This window comes from Galeopterus variegatus, unplaced genomic scaffold (assembly GCF_000696425.1).
Source record: "Galeopterus variegatus unplaced genomic scaffold, G_variegatus-3.0.2 Scaffold2856, whole genome shotgun sequence".
NCBI classification, from domain to species: domain Eukaryota; kingdom Metazoa; phylum Chordata; class Mammalia; order Dermoptera; family Cynocephalidae; genus Galeopterus; species Galeopterus variegatus.
The window spans coordinates 232,518-245,827 of NW_007728967.1; positions in this window are offsets into that span (position 1 = coordinate 232,518).

A 13,310-nucleotide genomic window follows, 5' to 3' on the forward strand; every position below is an offset into this window, starting at 1 on the left:
ACTACATTTCTCCTCCACTTTCCCCTTTTTCCCCAAGGCCACAAAGAAGGTTAGCAAAGGTGGATCCAGAGCACACCAATTAGCTGGAAAAAGATAAGAGAGTGAGTCAGTCTCAATGCTGTTGGCACCTGCTGCCTAGGTCTTCCTAGAGCAGAAGGAGTCATTCCCCAGTGAATTTGACCCCTGGCTTATTTTACCCAACTGATAGACAGGGAGAGAGAGGAAGAGAAAAGGGATTTGGGGGGAGGGGTGCAGGGGGAAGGGAAGAAGAAAAGTTGAAGAATAAACCTCTCTCTGGAGTAAGAGCCAAACCCTGGCCCCATCATTTTTCTACCTCTCAGAAGGAAATGTAGTAGCCAGAGAGAGATGGCTGGACCTTCTTCCAAGTGTAACTGCCCAACTCATGAGTTGCATAAAAGAAAGAGAACACCAAGTGTGAGAGGTCAAGGAGAATCAGGTGGACTGGGCCTTCTCCCTAGGGACAGCAGACAGGCCACTCACTACTCCTTATCTTTCTAACCTCATAAAAAGAAATACATGCCAAGAGCCCAAAGGAGGGACCCTCAGAACTGCACAACACCAGAAGGAAAGTCATTTACATTGTAGTCAAGATCAACACTTCTCAAACTATGCTGTGCATTGAATCACCTGGAGATCTTGTTAAAATACACGGGTGGGCTGCATTTCTAACAAGCTCCTGGGTGATGCCATTGCTGCTCTACTGAGGACCACACTTTGAGTAGCAAGAGTCTTCCACATGAAGGGTGTGATATACAGTGACTCCTGCTAAGCTTCTACCCCCTCAATAATATGGCCCGTCTGTGTACACTTGAACCAACTTCTTGGGAATAGTGTGACAAGAAATGCCCCAGTTCTTGATTCTGACCCCAAACTTTGAAAGAGTGATGAGGGGGCAAGGTGGACAAAGGTACTTATCTTGGCCAACCAGTTCTGTGAGTGATTTTTTTCCAGTCTGTTCACAAACTAGAGTTGGCTAAAGTAAGCCAAATGTGTATATTGTAGCTAGGTGACATTTCATGAACTCTTGGCTTATGCCTTAAATTGGAGGATGTGGAACAAGGTTATTCATTATCTTCCTGATGACAGGTAATTCCAACAGGCACTTTTACAAACCTTTTTCATATGACTATCGAAATGTTATTAGTTCTTTGATTTAGTTATTATTAATTACACAATTCCTATAGGTCACTGCTTTACATACATAATTTTATTTAATTTTCCCCCTAAATATTTAAAGATAGAGACCATCACCTTAATTTTACACTTGAAGGAATTGAGGCTCAGAGAGCTTAAGCAGCTTACCCAAGATTACCCAGCTATGCAAAGACTGAGGCAGGTAGGTGTTATTACATCTCCTCTTTCTTTACACTTCCTCCATGCTGTCTCCTAGATAACAGAGTAATTATTTTAAAACTAAGGAGAATTAGTCATTTAAAAACAAATTCAAATCGCACAGTTGTTTGATATCAAATGACTCCTTTGATGTGAATTTACTGTGAAGCTAATGAAGCTTAAGTTTTGAGGACCACTCACGAAAGAGCCTTCCAAGCACTTCTATCTCATTTTTATTCATAATTTTGTATTCTTTTTTCTTAAAAAATGCCCCCCAATTTTAAAAAACTTTGGTTTCCACAAAACCTAGACAGGCTCCTGCTGTTATCAGACACATAAATCCTCTTTTATTTTTATTTATTTATTTATTTATTTATTTTAAAAGATGACCGGTAAGGGGATCTCAACCCTTGACTTGGTGTTGTCAGCACCAGGCTCAGCCAGTGAGCCAACCGGCCATCTCTACATGGGATCCGAACCTGTGGCCCTGGTGTTATCAGCACCGCACTCTCCTGAGTGAGCCACGGGCCGGCCCCCATAAATCCTCTTTTACAACATAAGTAATTCAGCCTGTGCTTGAACACTTCCAATTAATAAGAGCTCACTACCACAAAGAGAGTTTTTTTCATTTCGGATAACTCTAATTCTGCAGGAGTTTTTTTTTTTTTTGCTTTTTTAAAAAATTTGACAAGCATCTCCTGCTATGGTTTGAATGTCTCCTCCAAAACTCATGTTGTAACTTAATTCCCAATGCAACAATATTAAAAGGGTGGAAATCCAACTATGGTATTTGAAAGGAGGGACCTTGGAAGTTTATTGGATCATGAGGGATCACAGATTAATGAATTAATGGGTTAATGAATTAATGGGTTAAGGAATTAATGGATTATCATGGGAGTGGAACTGGTGGCTTTATAAGAAGAGGAAGGGAGATGTGAGCTAACAAGTTAGCACACTCTTGCCTCCTTGCCATGTGATGCCCGGTGCTGCCTCAGGACTCCACAGAGAGTTTCCACCAAGAAGAAGGCAGTCATCAGATGCATTCCCTTGACCTTGGACTTTCCAGCCTTGAAAACTATAAGAAACAAATTTTGTTTCTTTATAAGTTACCCAGTTTCAAGTATTCTGTTATAAGCAACAGAAAACGGACTAAGACATCTCCCCAATCCAGAAGTTCTTTTTATACTGTGCCAAAATCTATCTCCTGACAACATCCCCTTATTGATCTTAGTTCAGTCCTCTGAAACTACATAAAGTAAACCTGATCCCTCTCCTTCTAATAGGCCTGAAAGTATCTGAAGACCATTATAGTACCCTTTCCCAAATCACCCACATTGCTTACAACCATTCCTCATGTCATGCCATCCTGGCTCATCTATTCTTCCAGTGTCAATGATCTTCTTTAAAAGCATTCCAGATTTGGCTTGATTGACAGAGATCAAGGCAACCCTACTGCTATACTTGTTTGTTGAAGACTTTGCATATGTCACTATGGAAATTTATCATTGCTATTATTTGACTCACTGTTGCAGCTTGTTCAATTATGTTGTACCCTAATTTTGTTTCCTACCCTAGACTTCATAGTCCCGAGAAATGCTTCCTAGTTTTCTTCTGGTGATATTTTTCACATCCACATGATCTGTCAGGAGTTGGCAAAGATTTGGCAGGGCTTAGCAAGAAGACTTCTTGGCATATTCCAGATACATGCTCCAGGAAATTACCACACCTACAACTGTCCTTGCATGTAAAACCACTGTGTCTATACCTCTGGACATGCGTGACCCCCTCTGTGGTCACTCTCTTAATCCAGATTTTCCCAAACCACTTACCATATTTGGAAAAGATCTCTGTGGACAGAGCTCATTGCATAGAATAATTACAATTGTTTTTTCTTTTTTGTTACTTTTGCCATCCATAACCTTTTCTACATGGATTTCCCTCGAGTCTTTTGCCTTCTTGCTTTGTTGTTGTTGTTGTTGTTGTTTTCTGTATTCCCTGTCTGGTCTGGAACTTCCCTGGTGATGTGTGGATGCAGAAGCACCCCAAGCCCATGCATCTTTTACACTGGGTGAGTACATCACACTCAGTGATATGCCCCTTTGGGGGACACCAAACATTGTGTGCCCTACAAGTCTCAGCCTCGCTACTCTCCTTACCACACTCCCCTTCTCCCATCCCAGCCCTTCCTTTCCCCTCACTTTTCTTTTACATTGCCTTAAGGAGCCCCTCACATCTCCCTAATACCTTTTTCTTTCGTCAGATAAACTCCTCACCCCGTCTTTTAGTTAAGATAGTGAGTTTAGATTATTTTGGAGATAAGAGGAGACTCCTCCCCCACTTAAGTTTTAATTGAATTGCTTTCTGTAAGCTTTACAGCAAATTGCTTTAAAGATTAAACGCATATAGACCCTAAAATCCAAAAAGGCTACTGATGACCTCAGAAGCTATTATTTGTTCATGGAAAACACCTTTCACCCACTTAGATTGCTCACTATGATCTATGATCTAGGAAAATAGCAAAGTTAATACTTAATTTTCATGAAAGCTAATATAAACACTGTGAACCAGAAGGAAAGAAATCCAAATTAATTATTAAGTGCCTGCCATGGAGATTACCTCACTTACTTTTCCTAATCACTTAATATGGTAGGAATTATTGTGAAGATTTTATGTACAGATGAGGAAACTCAGAGAGGTTAATAACTTGCTTGGAGCTGAGTGAAATGGAGCCCTTGCTTGCCTAGTCCCAAAGCCAGCTAATGCTTATCTTACTTGACCTTTGAAATGGCAATTAGCCAACCTGCAGGAACTCTGTTATTGACGTTCTCAACAAATCCGCATTGTCACAGCCCTGCAAGAATCCGGGTAGTGAAGTAGAGTAGAGGCTGGAAAAACCAGAAGACAATCCAGAACAGTTCAAGACAAACACTGAGGGCTGGCCAGTAAGCTCAGTTGGTTAGAGGATAGCCTTATAACACCAAGATCATAGGTTCAGATCCCCATACTAGCCAGTCACCAAAAAAAAGAAGAGAAAAAGAGTGCTGGGTTCCACATCCTTCCCCTCTTATTCACACTTTATCTTTAAACTTTGAATTCATTCTTAGATGAACTGGATGTTTGTTTCCCTGAGCCCATTTAGCTAATATGCTTAGACTGAGAATGTGATGTTATCACTAAACAGACCAGCCTCAGTAGATTACTGCTCCTGATATTAGAAAAAAGAATTGAAACTAAAATCTAAAGACTAAAATCTTTGGCACTGAAAGACATTCTTAGATATCTAGTTTTGAGTTGATTCATTTAGTTATCTTAAGGATGTCAGTGTGAGTTTTCTTAAATGTTCAAGGGAGGCTTTTGGACAGTTTGGAACAATAAACAGATTCTTGAGTTTTAAATTAACATTCTACTGAGGGTGGCTTGGTGGCAGCTGGTCCCCCTGCCCCCCATCTAACATGCAGTGCAAAAGGAACATCATATATATGCAATGTTTGTTGGAGAATTTTTTTCTTTTCCTTTTGCAGTTACTAAATCTGTATGCACGGGATTTTACACCTCTGCCATAGGTAGATCCATCGATGGGCATTATTGCCGTGTCTTGTGAAGGGTCAGTTTTGTTATGCAATATGCAGAATGCTGTTTTTAGACTTGTTTTTCCAGAATTGTGTTTTTTCGGTCATTTCTTCAAGGTAAACAAAATGGCTTAGTTGGAGCAAAACAAACAAACAAACAAACATTCTATTTATTAAAGTCACAATTTTTCCACCCAAATCTTCAAGTTCAGTTTTCAAATCTTATTGGTCAATTTTTAAGTCTATAAGTACTAGACTTAGTTGGAGCAAAACAAACAAACAAACATTCTATTTATTAAAGTCACAATTTTTCCCCCCAAATCTTCAAGTTCAGTTTTCAAATCTTATTGGTCAATTTTTAAGTCTATAAGTACTAGAATAAAATAAGAAAATTACTTTTACCTGATCTTTGATTAATGCTCTATTAATCTCAAAGTAAACATAAACACTTTCTAAATAATCTTATATAGGAAATTAATTAAATTTATTAAATATTTTAAGCCACATTCTTAAATTTAATATAATTAATTCTTTCAAGCATTTTAAATGTCTGAAATGGTAAATTCACAATCATAACATGCAAGTGGTATATAAAAAAATAACTATCAGTCTTTAGAGCTAGGAAAAGCTTTGCTTTCTCTAAGAAACTGGTATTTTTTTCCTCTCCAATAATGAGACTATACAGACAATCATGTTTCTCTATTTGCTTTGGCTGCTAGGAAGCTCAGTCAAAATTAAAGCTCAAATAAAATATATATGTTGACACAATTGGTGGTCACATTTGTTTCTCCTCTTTCATTGGACCTGATTTTCCATTTCAATTCATATTTTACTGTTTTATTACACATGACTTTGGTCCTTTTGAGGAGAAAAATTTGCCATTAAAATAAATGAGGAAGTAGAACATGAATATTATTACTACCAGCTGCCCTTGAGATAGTTGAGAAAATTCATACCCATCATTAAAAATCAATGCCTGCAGCTGCTAGGTATAATAATTATTTATGATACTGGGGGTGCTCTCTCTGAATACACACCTCCAGCCCCCCTCCCAGTGAATTTCATAGTCTATGTTTTAATTCAGACCATCCTAAAGATCTTCCAAATTTGAAAAAAAAATAATTCCAGTCATTTTGCTGTGATAGGATAACTTTATTTTATTTGTATAGATCATGTACTAAAACTTTAAAAGTCATTGACTCAATAAGTATGTGTTGAATGCTACCATGAGCCAAGCATCTACTAGACATTTAGAATTTAGTTGTGTATGTCAGGGGAAGGGGAGGGGTGTTGTGGTGGAGGTGTGGGGGGTTGTGGGGGGGGGAGAGAACACTTCTACTGTAGTGCAGAAAACAATTCTACCTAAATAGTGCAAAAGATACCTTATCCCTATGTATATAAACATATTTTAATGAACTACTAAAAAGCATTCATTTAGGTTGGTGTTATACTTTCTAAAATAGGGTTAGTTCAAAGTACATTATACAGACTATATGATAAAACACAAAAGATAATAAATTAGGAAGAATTTATTAGCAATACAAATGACATGCAAGGGCTTAATATTATAAGATACATTCAGCCCCTAAAAATTGATAAGAGAAATACAAACAATGCTATAGGGAATAAAAGAGGCAAGAATAGGCAATTTGCTGCAGTGAGAAATGCACATGGCCAGTAAGCAAATGCAAAGATGCTCAACCTCTCTAGTAGTCAGGTAAATACACTCTTCACCCATCAGATCTGTGGTAATTTACAAGATTTGCAATAATCATTGCTGGTGAAATTATAGGGAAATGAGACTTCTCATACTTACTGGGCAAATATATGAAATAAAATAATTTTTTTAGTGCAGTAATCTTACAGTATATATTAAAATTATGAATATCCATACACTTCATGACAGCAGTCACACTGTTGGAAATCTTTCTCCTAAAGGAACCAACATAAAAGAATATCTTTGCAAGTACCACTACAAGTAAATTAATTACAAATTATTTATGGTAGGGTAAAAACAGTGGCTATCAATAAGGGTATTTTTATTGAATAAAATGCATTCATAAAGTGGACTAGTATATTGTATTAAAGTAGTGATTTTGGTTAATTTTTTTCTGACCTGGAGAGATGGCCATAATATATTAAGGTAAAAAAAATGCACATTTGCATTATACGTCTGTGTGTATGTGTATGTGCAATTTTACGTTAAAATCTCATACACACACATATGATTTGTGTAAAACAGAGAAAAGTGAGAAAGGATATACGAATCATTTAACGTTGATGAATTCAGTGTTTGGAATAGAGGTGGGTGGAATAGAGAGGCTTTTTACTTATACATCTCTCTGTTTGGCTTATCGTAACTAGTATATCTTAGTAATAATATTAATAATGATGATAAAAATGATAGCTAACATTTAATGAGTTTACTGGAGACTATTCTAAGAACTTTTAACCTCATTCAATTCTTGAAACAACCCCATGAGATGGTAATATTATCATCTTTGCTGTATTATAGGTGAAGGAATGAGGCTCAGAGGGGTTAAAGTCTCTTGCCCATGGCTGTACTTGTAGTAAGTGGCAGACCAGCATATAAATCCAAGTAGTTTGATTTCGTTAACAAAAATCCAATAAAATATTCCTTTATTAATAAAAAACATAATAAATGGAGCATATGAAATTGGTATGGTTTGGAAAGTTACAATTGCAAACACACTAGGCTTTTGTGCTCTATGTTTTCATGATGTTTAATTACCAACTTTATATACAGTCTCAAGAAAATTAATTTATCTATGTCTCAATTTCCACATTGACCAAATATCTTCTGTTTTATGGCAGTGAGCCACATTATCTTCCTTTGCACATATAAATTGATATAAAATATTGAATAGGCTTTGTTTATACTATGCCCCAATAACTGCCAATAGCTATTAATTGTGCTCTAATATGAATTGATAATAAATGTAAATAGGCCAAAATCGAAATCTTTATACATTTAAAAATTATGAATTAAATATTCTGAATTTGTACATGAACATACTGTGAAAGAGCTAAATGCATATGAGGAATAGCAATGCCATCAGCTCTTGCTGGAGAAACACAGGCAGTCTCAGGGTTTATCTTTGTTATTTGACAGTGTCAGTCATATTTGATAGTGACTGTTACAAATATTATAATTCTTCAAAGGCCTTCACATATACAGTCACCTCTTTTACCTATTTCCATATAAATGTTCTATATCCAAGTCCCCATCACATTACACTTAAACTTTCTAAAACTTTCTCTGCTTCCTGAAAACAATCACTGTTGTCCAAATGTTTTGCTATCTGCTTCCCAAAGACAAAACGAAGCAGCTTAACACTTATTTCAATGAGTAGCTTCCTGAAGACACTCAAAAATGGTCCCTTTCTCTCATTCGTGTCATGTCATTTCTTCTCCCGATATATTAAATTAAGTGACCTCTGCAGCTGTTTCTATTACATTCATCCAGGTATCCTCAGCACTGTGGAGGGGATTAAAAGCCCTAGCCTTTGCTCTCTAGAAGCTAAGGGCTAGGACTGGGAGGGGAAAGGAGTAATGATTTCAGCATGATTATATGTGGCATTCAATACTTGTTGACTGAATGAATGGTCCATTGAGAAATGCCAGGTCCTAGAAAGTGGGGAACAGCAGATATTCTATATCTGAAAGAGACCTGTGAAAAATTCCAACAGTGTTTTTCCAAATGTAGACTGAGAGCTGATTTAGGTATGTAGAATAATGCACTGGAGACATGCCTGTATTTTAGACTTGTTCTGCAGTATAATTAGAAATATGAACTTTCTGTTCTTACAAAGCAGAGGGATTGGTGGAGGGGGGTGGGGGGAGGAGCACATAGGCTGTTTTTTCTAACTCTTGGGTTGCAACTAGAAGCTTTTTTAAAGGCCAGGTGGGGGTGAGGGTTGGAGGTGGGAGAGGAAGTAGCACCACATGTAGGAAGACTTTTTTTTTTTTTGTCTTTTTCCGTGTCCGGCAATGGATCGCAACCCTCAGTGTTGCCCCCGTACCGGACGGGGGACCGGCAACGGGATTGCAGCCCTCGGCGCTGCTCCCGCGCCTCGCTCAGCCAGTGAGCGGGAACCGGTCTGTATGTGGGATCCGAACCCTCGGGCGGGAGCGCCGCCGCGCTTCCCAAGCGGTGCACCATCCAGTACGCCCCCGGGCCGGCCCGGAAGACTTTTTTTTTTTTTGTCTTTTTCCGTGTCCGGCAATGGATCGCAACCCTCAGAGTTGCCCCCGTACCGGACGGGGGACCGGCAACGGGATTGCAGCCCTCGGCGCTGCTCCCGCGCCTCGCTCAGCCAGTGAGCGGGAACCGGTCTGTATGTGGGATCCGAACCCTCGGGCGGGAGCGCCGCCGCGCTTCCCAAGCGGTGCACCATCCAGTACGCCCCCGGGCCGGCCCGGAAGACTTTTTTTTTTTTTTGTCTTTTTCCGTGTCCGGCAATGGATCGCAACCCTCAGAGTTGCCCCCGTACCGGACGGGGGACCGGCAACGGGATTGCAGCCCTCGGCGCTGCTCCCGCGCCTCGCTCAGCCAGTGAGCGGGAACCGGTCTGTATGTGGGATCCGAACCCTCGGGCGGGAGCGCCGCCGCGCTTCCCAAGCGGTGCACCATCCAGTACGCCACCGGGCCGGCCCGGAAGACTTTTTTTTGATGCTTTGCTTCATTTAACATAATTGTCTCAGGTCAAGAGTTTGGATTCCCATACTGGCCAGCTGCCCCCAAAAACACAAAAAAACAAAAACAAAAAACATAATTTATTGATATTCAACTGATAGACATTGATATGACTCTAAAAGCTGTTAGTCCTGGACAAATAACTAGGGTTTAAGTCTCCCCCTTGCCCCTAACATTGTTTCCCCACCCTCTAGAGCTCTCTACCCAGCAACTGTAAGGATAATGTGTGGCAGGTGGCCTCTAGGATACTGCTTGTTCAACATGGCACTGATTGATCTGAGTGGTCAGTGCTCAATGTTGTTAAATATTTTGAATAAAAATGCTGATTTCCTCTGTGTGTGTATACACACTGGGCCATGATATAAAATATGTTTATTCCTGTGGGTCATAATAGAAAAGTTTGAAAGCTACGGTGGGCACTATGAGTACAGGAAGAAATCTTTTTAGACTAACTTCTTCCTTGGGGAAAAGATCACCCTGGCAGGCCTGAGCCTGAGAATTTTGTCACATTTATATTTATACTGTTAAAAAAAAAATTCATGATACTTGTTAAAGACAGTAAAGACGACTTTATTCAAGGGGGGACTATCAAGATAGGTATAGAGATCATTGCAATGTGGTCTTGCAGTGGAGGAGAGAAATTGGGCTGAACTGAGAATACAAGGACCCGTAGAGATCTGTAGCCAAGGAGCAGAGTGGAATCAGGGAATGGAAAATGAGTAAGAGGAAACATCCAAGGTGAGGGGGGGATTCTGGCTGAACCAATTTGACAGGATTACTGTGGAAGGCAGGCCAGGGTGATAAGATATCCAAGCCAGGGGATAAGGAATTTGATTCCAATCCGACCCAGCAGGATGCTTACTAAAACTTTACTAAATGGGCAAAGCCACTAGATAAGGACAGAGCCTAAAGTCGGGGCCTAGTCAGAAAGAGGACGCAGAGGAGCATGACTAAAGTTTGGTCAAAAGAGAGAGTCTTCATCAATGAATACCTCTGTAGCAAAACTGGCTTTCCACTTACAGTAGTGATGTAAACTTCTCTTCTTAATTACATTAGAAAGGAGAGCAAATTGGTTTAAAGAAAAACATTAAGTAAATCAGTATAGGTAGTACATAGCTTAAATTAGGAAGGTGGTGTGATACTCTTGGAAATATTTCATCTAGCTAAAAACCTTCTGCTTATATTAAACGGATAACAAAATGACAATACTTAAGAAGTTATTAATTTGTCACCTTCCTAGGTCTCATGGCTCAGTCAGTTAATCAGCTGAGGCTGCTATAACCAAATACCATAAATAGGGTGGCTTATAAACAACAGAAATTTACTTCTCACAGTTGCAGAGGTTGGAAGTCTGAGATCAGGGTGCCAGCAGGTCAGGTTCTGGTGAGGGCCCTTTTCGAGGTGCAGATTGCCAACCTCTGGTTTTATCTTCACAAGGTGGAGATCAGAGCAAGGGGAATCAAGCTCTCTCCTGACTTTTCTAAGATCACTAATCCCATTCAAGAGAGCTCCACATTCATGACCTCCTCTAATCCTAATTATCTCCCAAAGACCCTACTTCCTAATACCATCACACTGGAGGATAGAGTTTCAACACATGAACTGAGGATGGAAAGAGACACAAACATTCAGTCCATAACAGCCAGGGACTAGAAGTTCACGACCAAAAGTGGGGTTTGTAATTATGTTTCATGGATACCAGTGTAACCACTTATCTACAGGATGCAGAATATTTAGGACACTTTGTAGATCCATACTGAATGGATAAGTAACTTTTTAACCTATGATTCAGAGTCAGTGACATCGCCTCCCTGAAGCAGGTTTTCTAAGGTAAGACAACTACAAGGACTGCCCCAATTCATGAGACTGCAAAATGTCTTCATTCGTCATGGCGAATTGGAGGGGAAAAAACCACAACGTTGAGGATAAACAGTATATCTGTAAATGCAAGCACTTTTGAGTTTTCTACATTGTACATGATGGGGGGAAAGCAGGTTATTTAAGGGTCTTAGGCTCACTTTATAAAATGGAGTAAACGACAGTATGTAATTCTTTATTTGAATTGCCTTGCCTTGCTGCACGGCTTTGTCATCAGCCGATATTGCAATTACTTTAACAAGCAAAGGAAATGCCAGTCAAATTCAGCACCTGGGACCTCCTCTCCCTTGCAACATGTCAGGCCTCAAGCAAATGACAAAAACGCCCAAGGCTGGGTGTGGAGCCCAGGTAGAAAGGGAGCTTTGAGCCTGGGTGTGTAAGGGTGCCTTGTCCCCAAGACCAATATTTACATTAGAGATTCACTTCCACCTTTGGTACACTTAATCAGGGGCTGATTATATTCCATGGCATCATCCTAACTTCAGGACTTTGGAGGAAAGCTAGAGGAAGGAGACTGCTCAAGTGCATTTGACAATAATATGCTTTGTGCAGCCAGATGTGAATTCCACCTGCCTAGAAGCTTATGCTAAACCGTGAGTGGGGATGACCCACATGGAGCTGGGCTTTTCTTCGCCTAGGGAATCTTGTGAGACCCGTAAGAGCGAGAAGTCCGCCAGCCCCATGGGGTATTTGGCAAAACACGATGCAACCCTAGAGAGCAGCTCGCTGCCCTGCATCAGCAGCCAGGAGACAACAAATAAAAATGGAAGATCCTACTCTGTGGGAAAACAGGCCTCGGACTCGAAGAGGGGGCCCGATGGGGGAAGGTGAGCAAAGAAAGGCAAGGCGAAGGCGCTGCTTCAAGAAGCCGGGTTCATTCAAACCCCGAGGACAGCAAACCCCGCCTCCCCACGCCGCCGCCCGCTCAATCGCCGAGCGCTCCGGGTGTGAGCTCGCCCCGCGGGGAGCGGCTTGGAGCCGAGGAGGCGGTGGCAGAGGTGGTTTGGGCATCCCCGCGCGGCGGATAGGCCCAGGCAAACAACACCCATTCCCCCTCCCCCTTGCTCAGTTCAACTCCCACTCCGCTCCGGCCACGCCCTGCCGCCACCGCCCCCTCGGGCAGCTTTCCGCTCGGCAGCCCGGCCTCGGCCGGGGGCGGGAGGGAGGCGGTGCCTTCGAGGCCGCGGCCGCTGGAAACTACAAGAGCCGACAGCCTTTGCGGCAGCGCTCCGCCCCCTTTCTCCCACCACTCAGCGCGCGTCACCACGGTCTCAGCCAATGGAGACCGAGCCAAGGAAAAAGGGCGCCCGGGTCCGGATGCGCCTCAGGAAAGCCATGCTCCTTGCGCGGGGGCAGCGGGCAGATCACCTGGCGCGCCTAGTCATCGGTGGCCCGCGCATCCCCGCGTCCGCCCCTCTCGCCTGCCTTGGGCGATAGGCTTACTTTTTTTTTTTTTTAGTGGCAACTCGGAGGGATGCTGGAGCCCGTTTTTGAGTGGAGGGCGCTGGGAAATGAGTAGGGGGCGGGATATCCTGAGACAACAAGTTTGGCTGTATGGACGGCCTACCGGCAGCGCGCTTGAGCTAGATCACCAAGAGAAAGAGCGCGAGAGGAGCCAAGGGAGGAAAAGAAAAGCCGCTGAAAGAATAACCCGGAGAAAGGGGGTGGAGAGGAGGCGGCCCCAGCGCCCCGGCCCCCGGCAGGTCGGCGGCCAATCCGCTGGGGGAAGGGGTGGAGAGTCGGCGGCTCCGGCGGAGAGAGGCCGAGGGGGGTGGGGAGTCGGCCCGGATCGC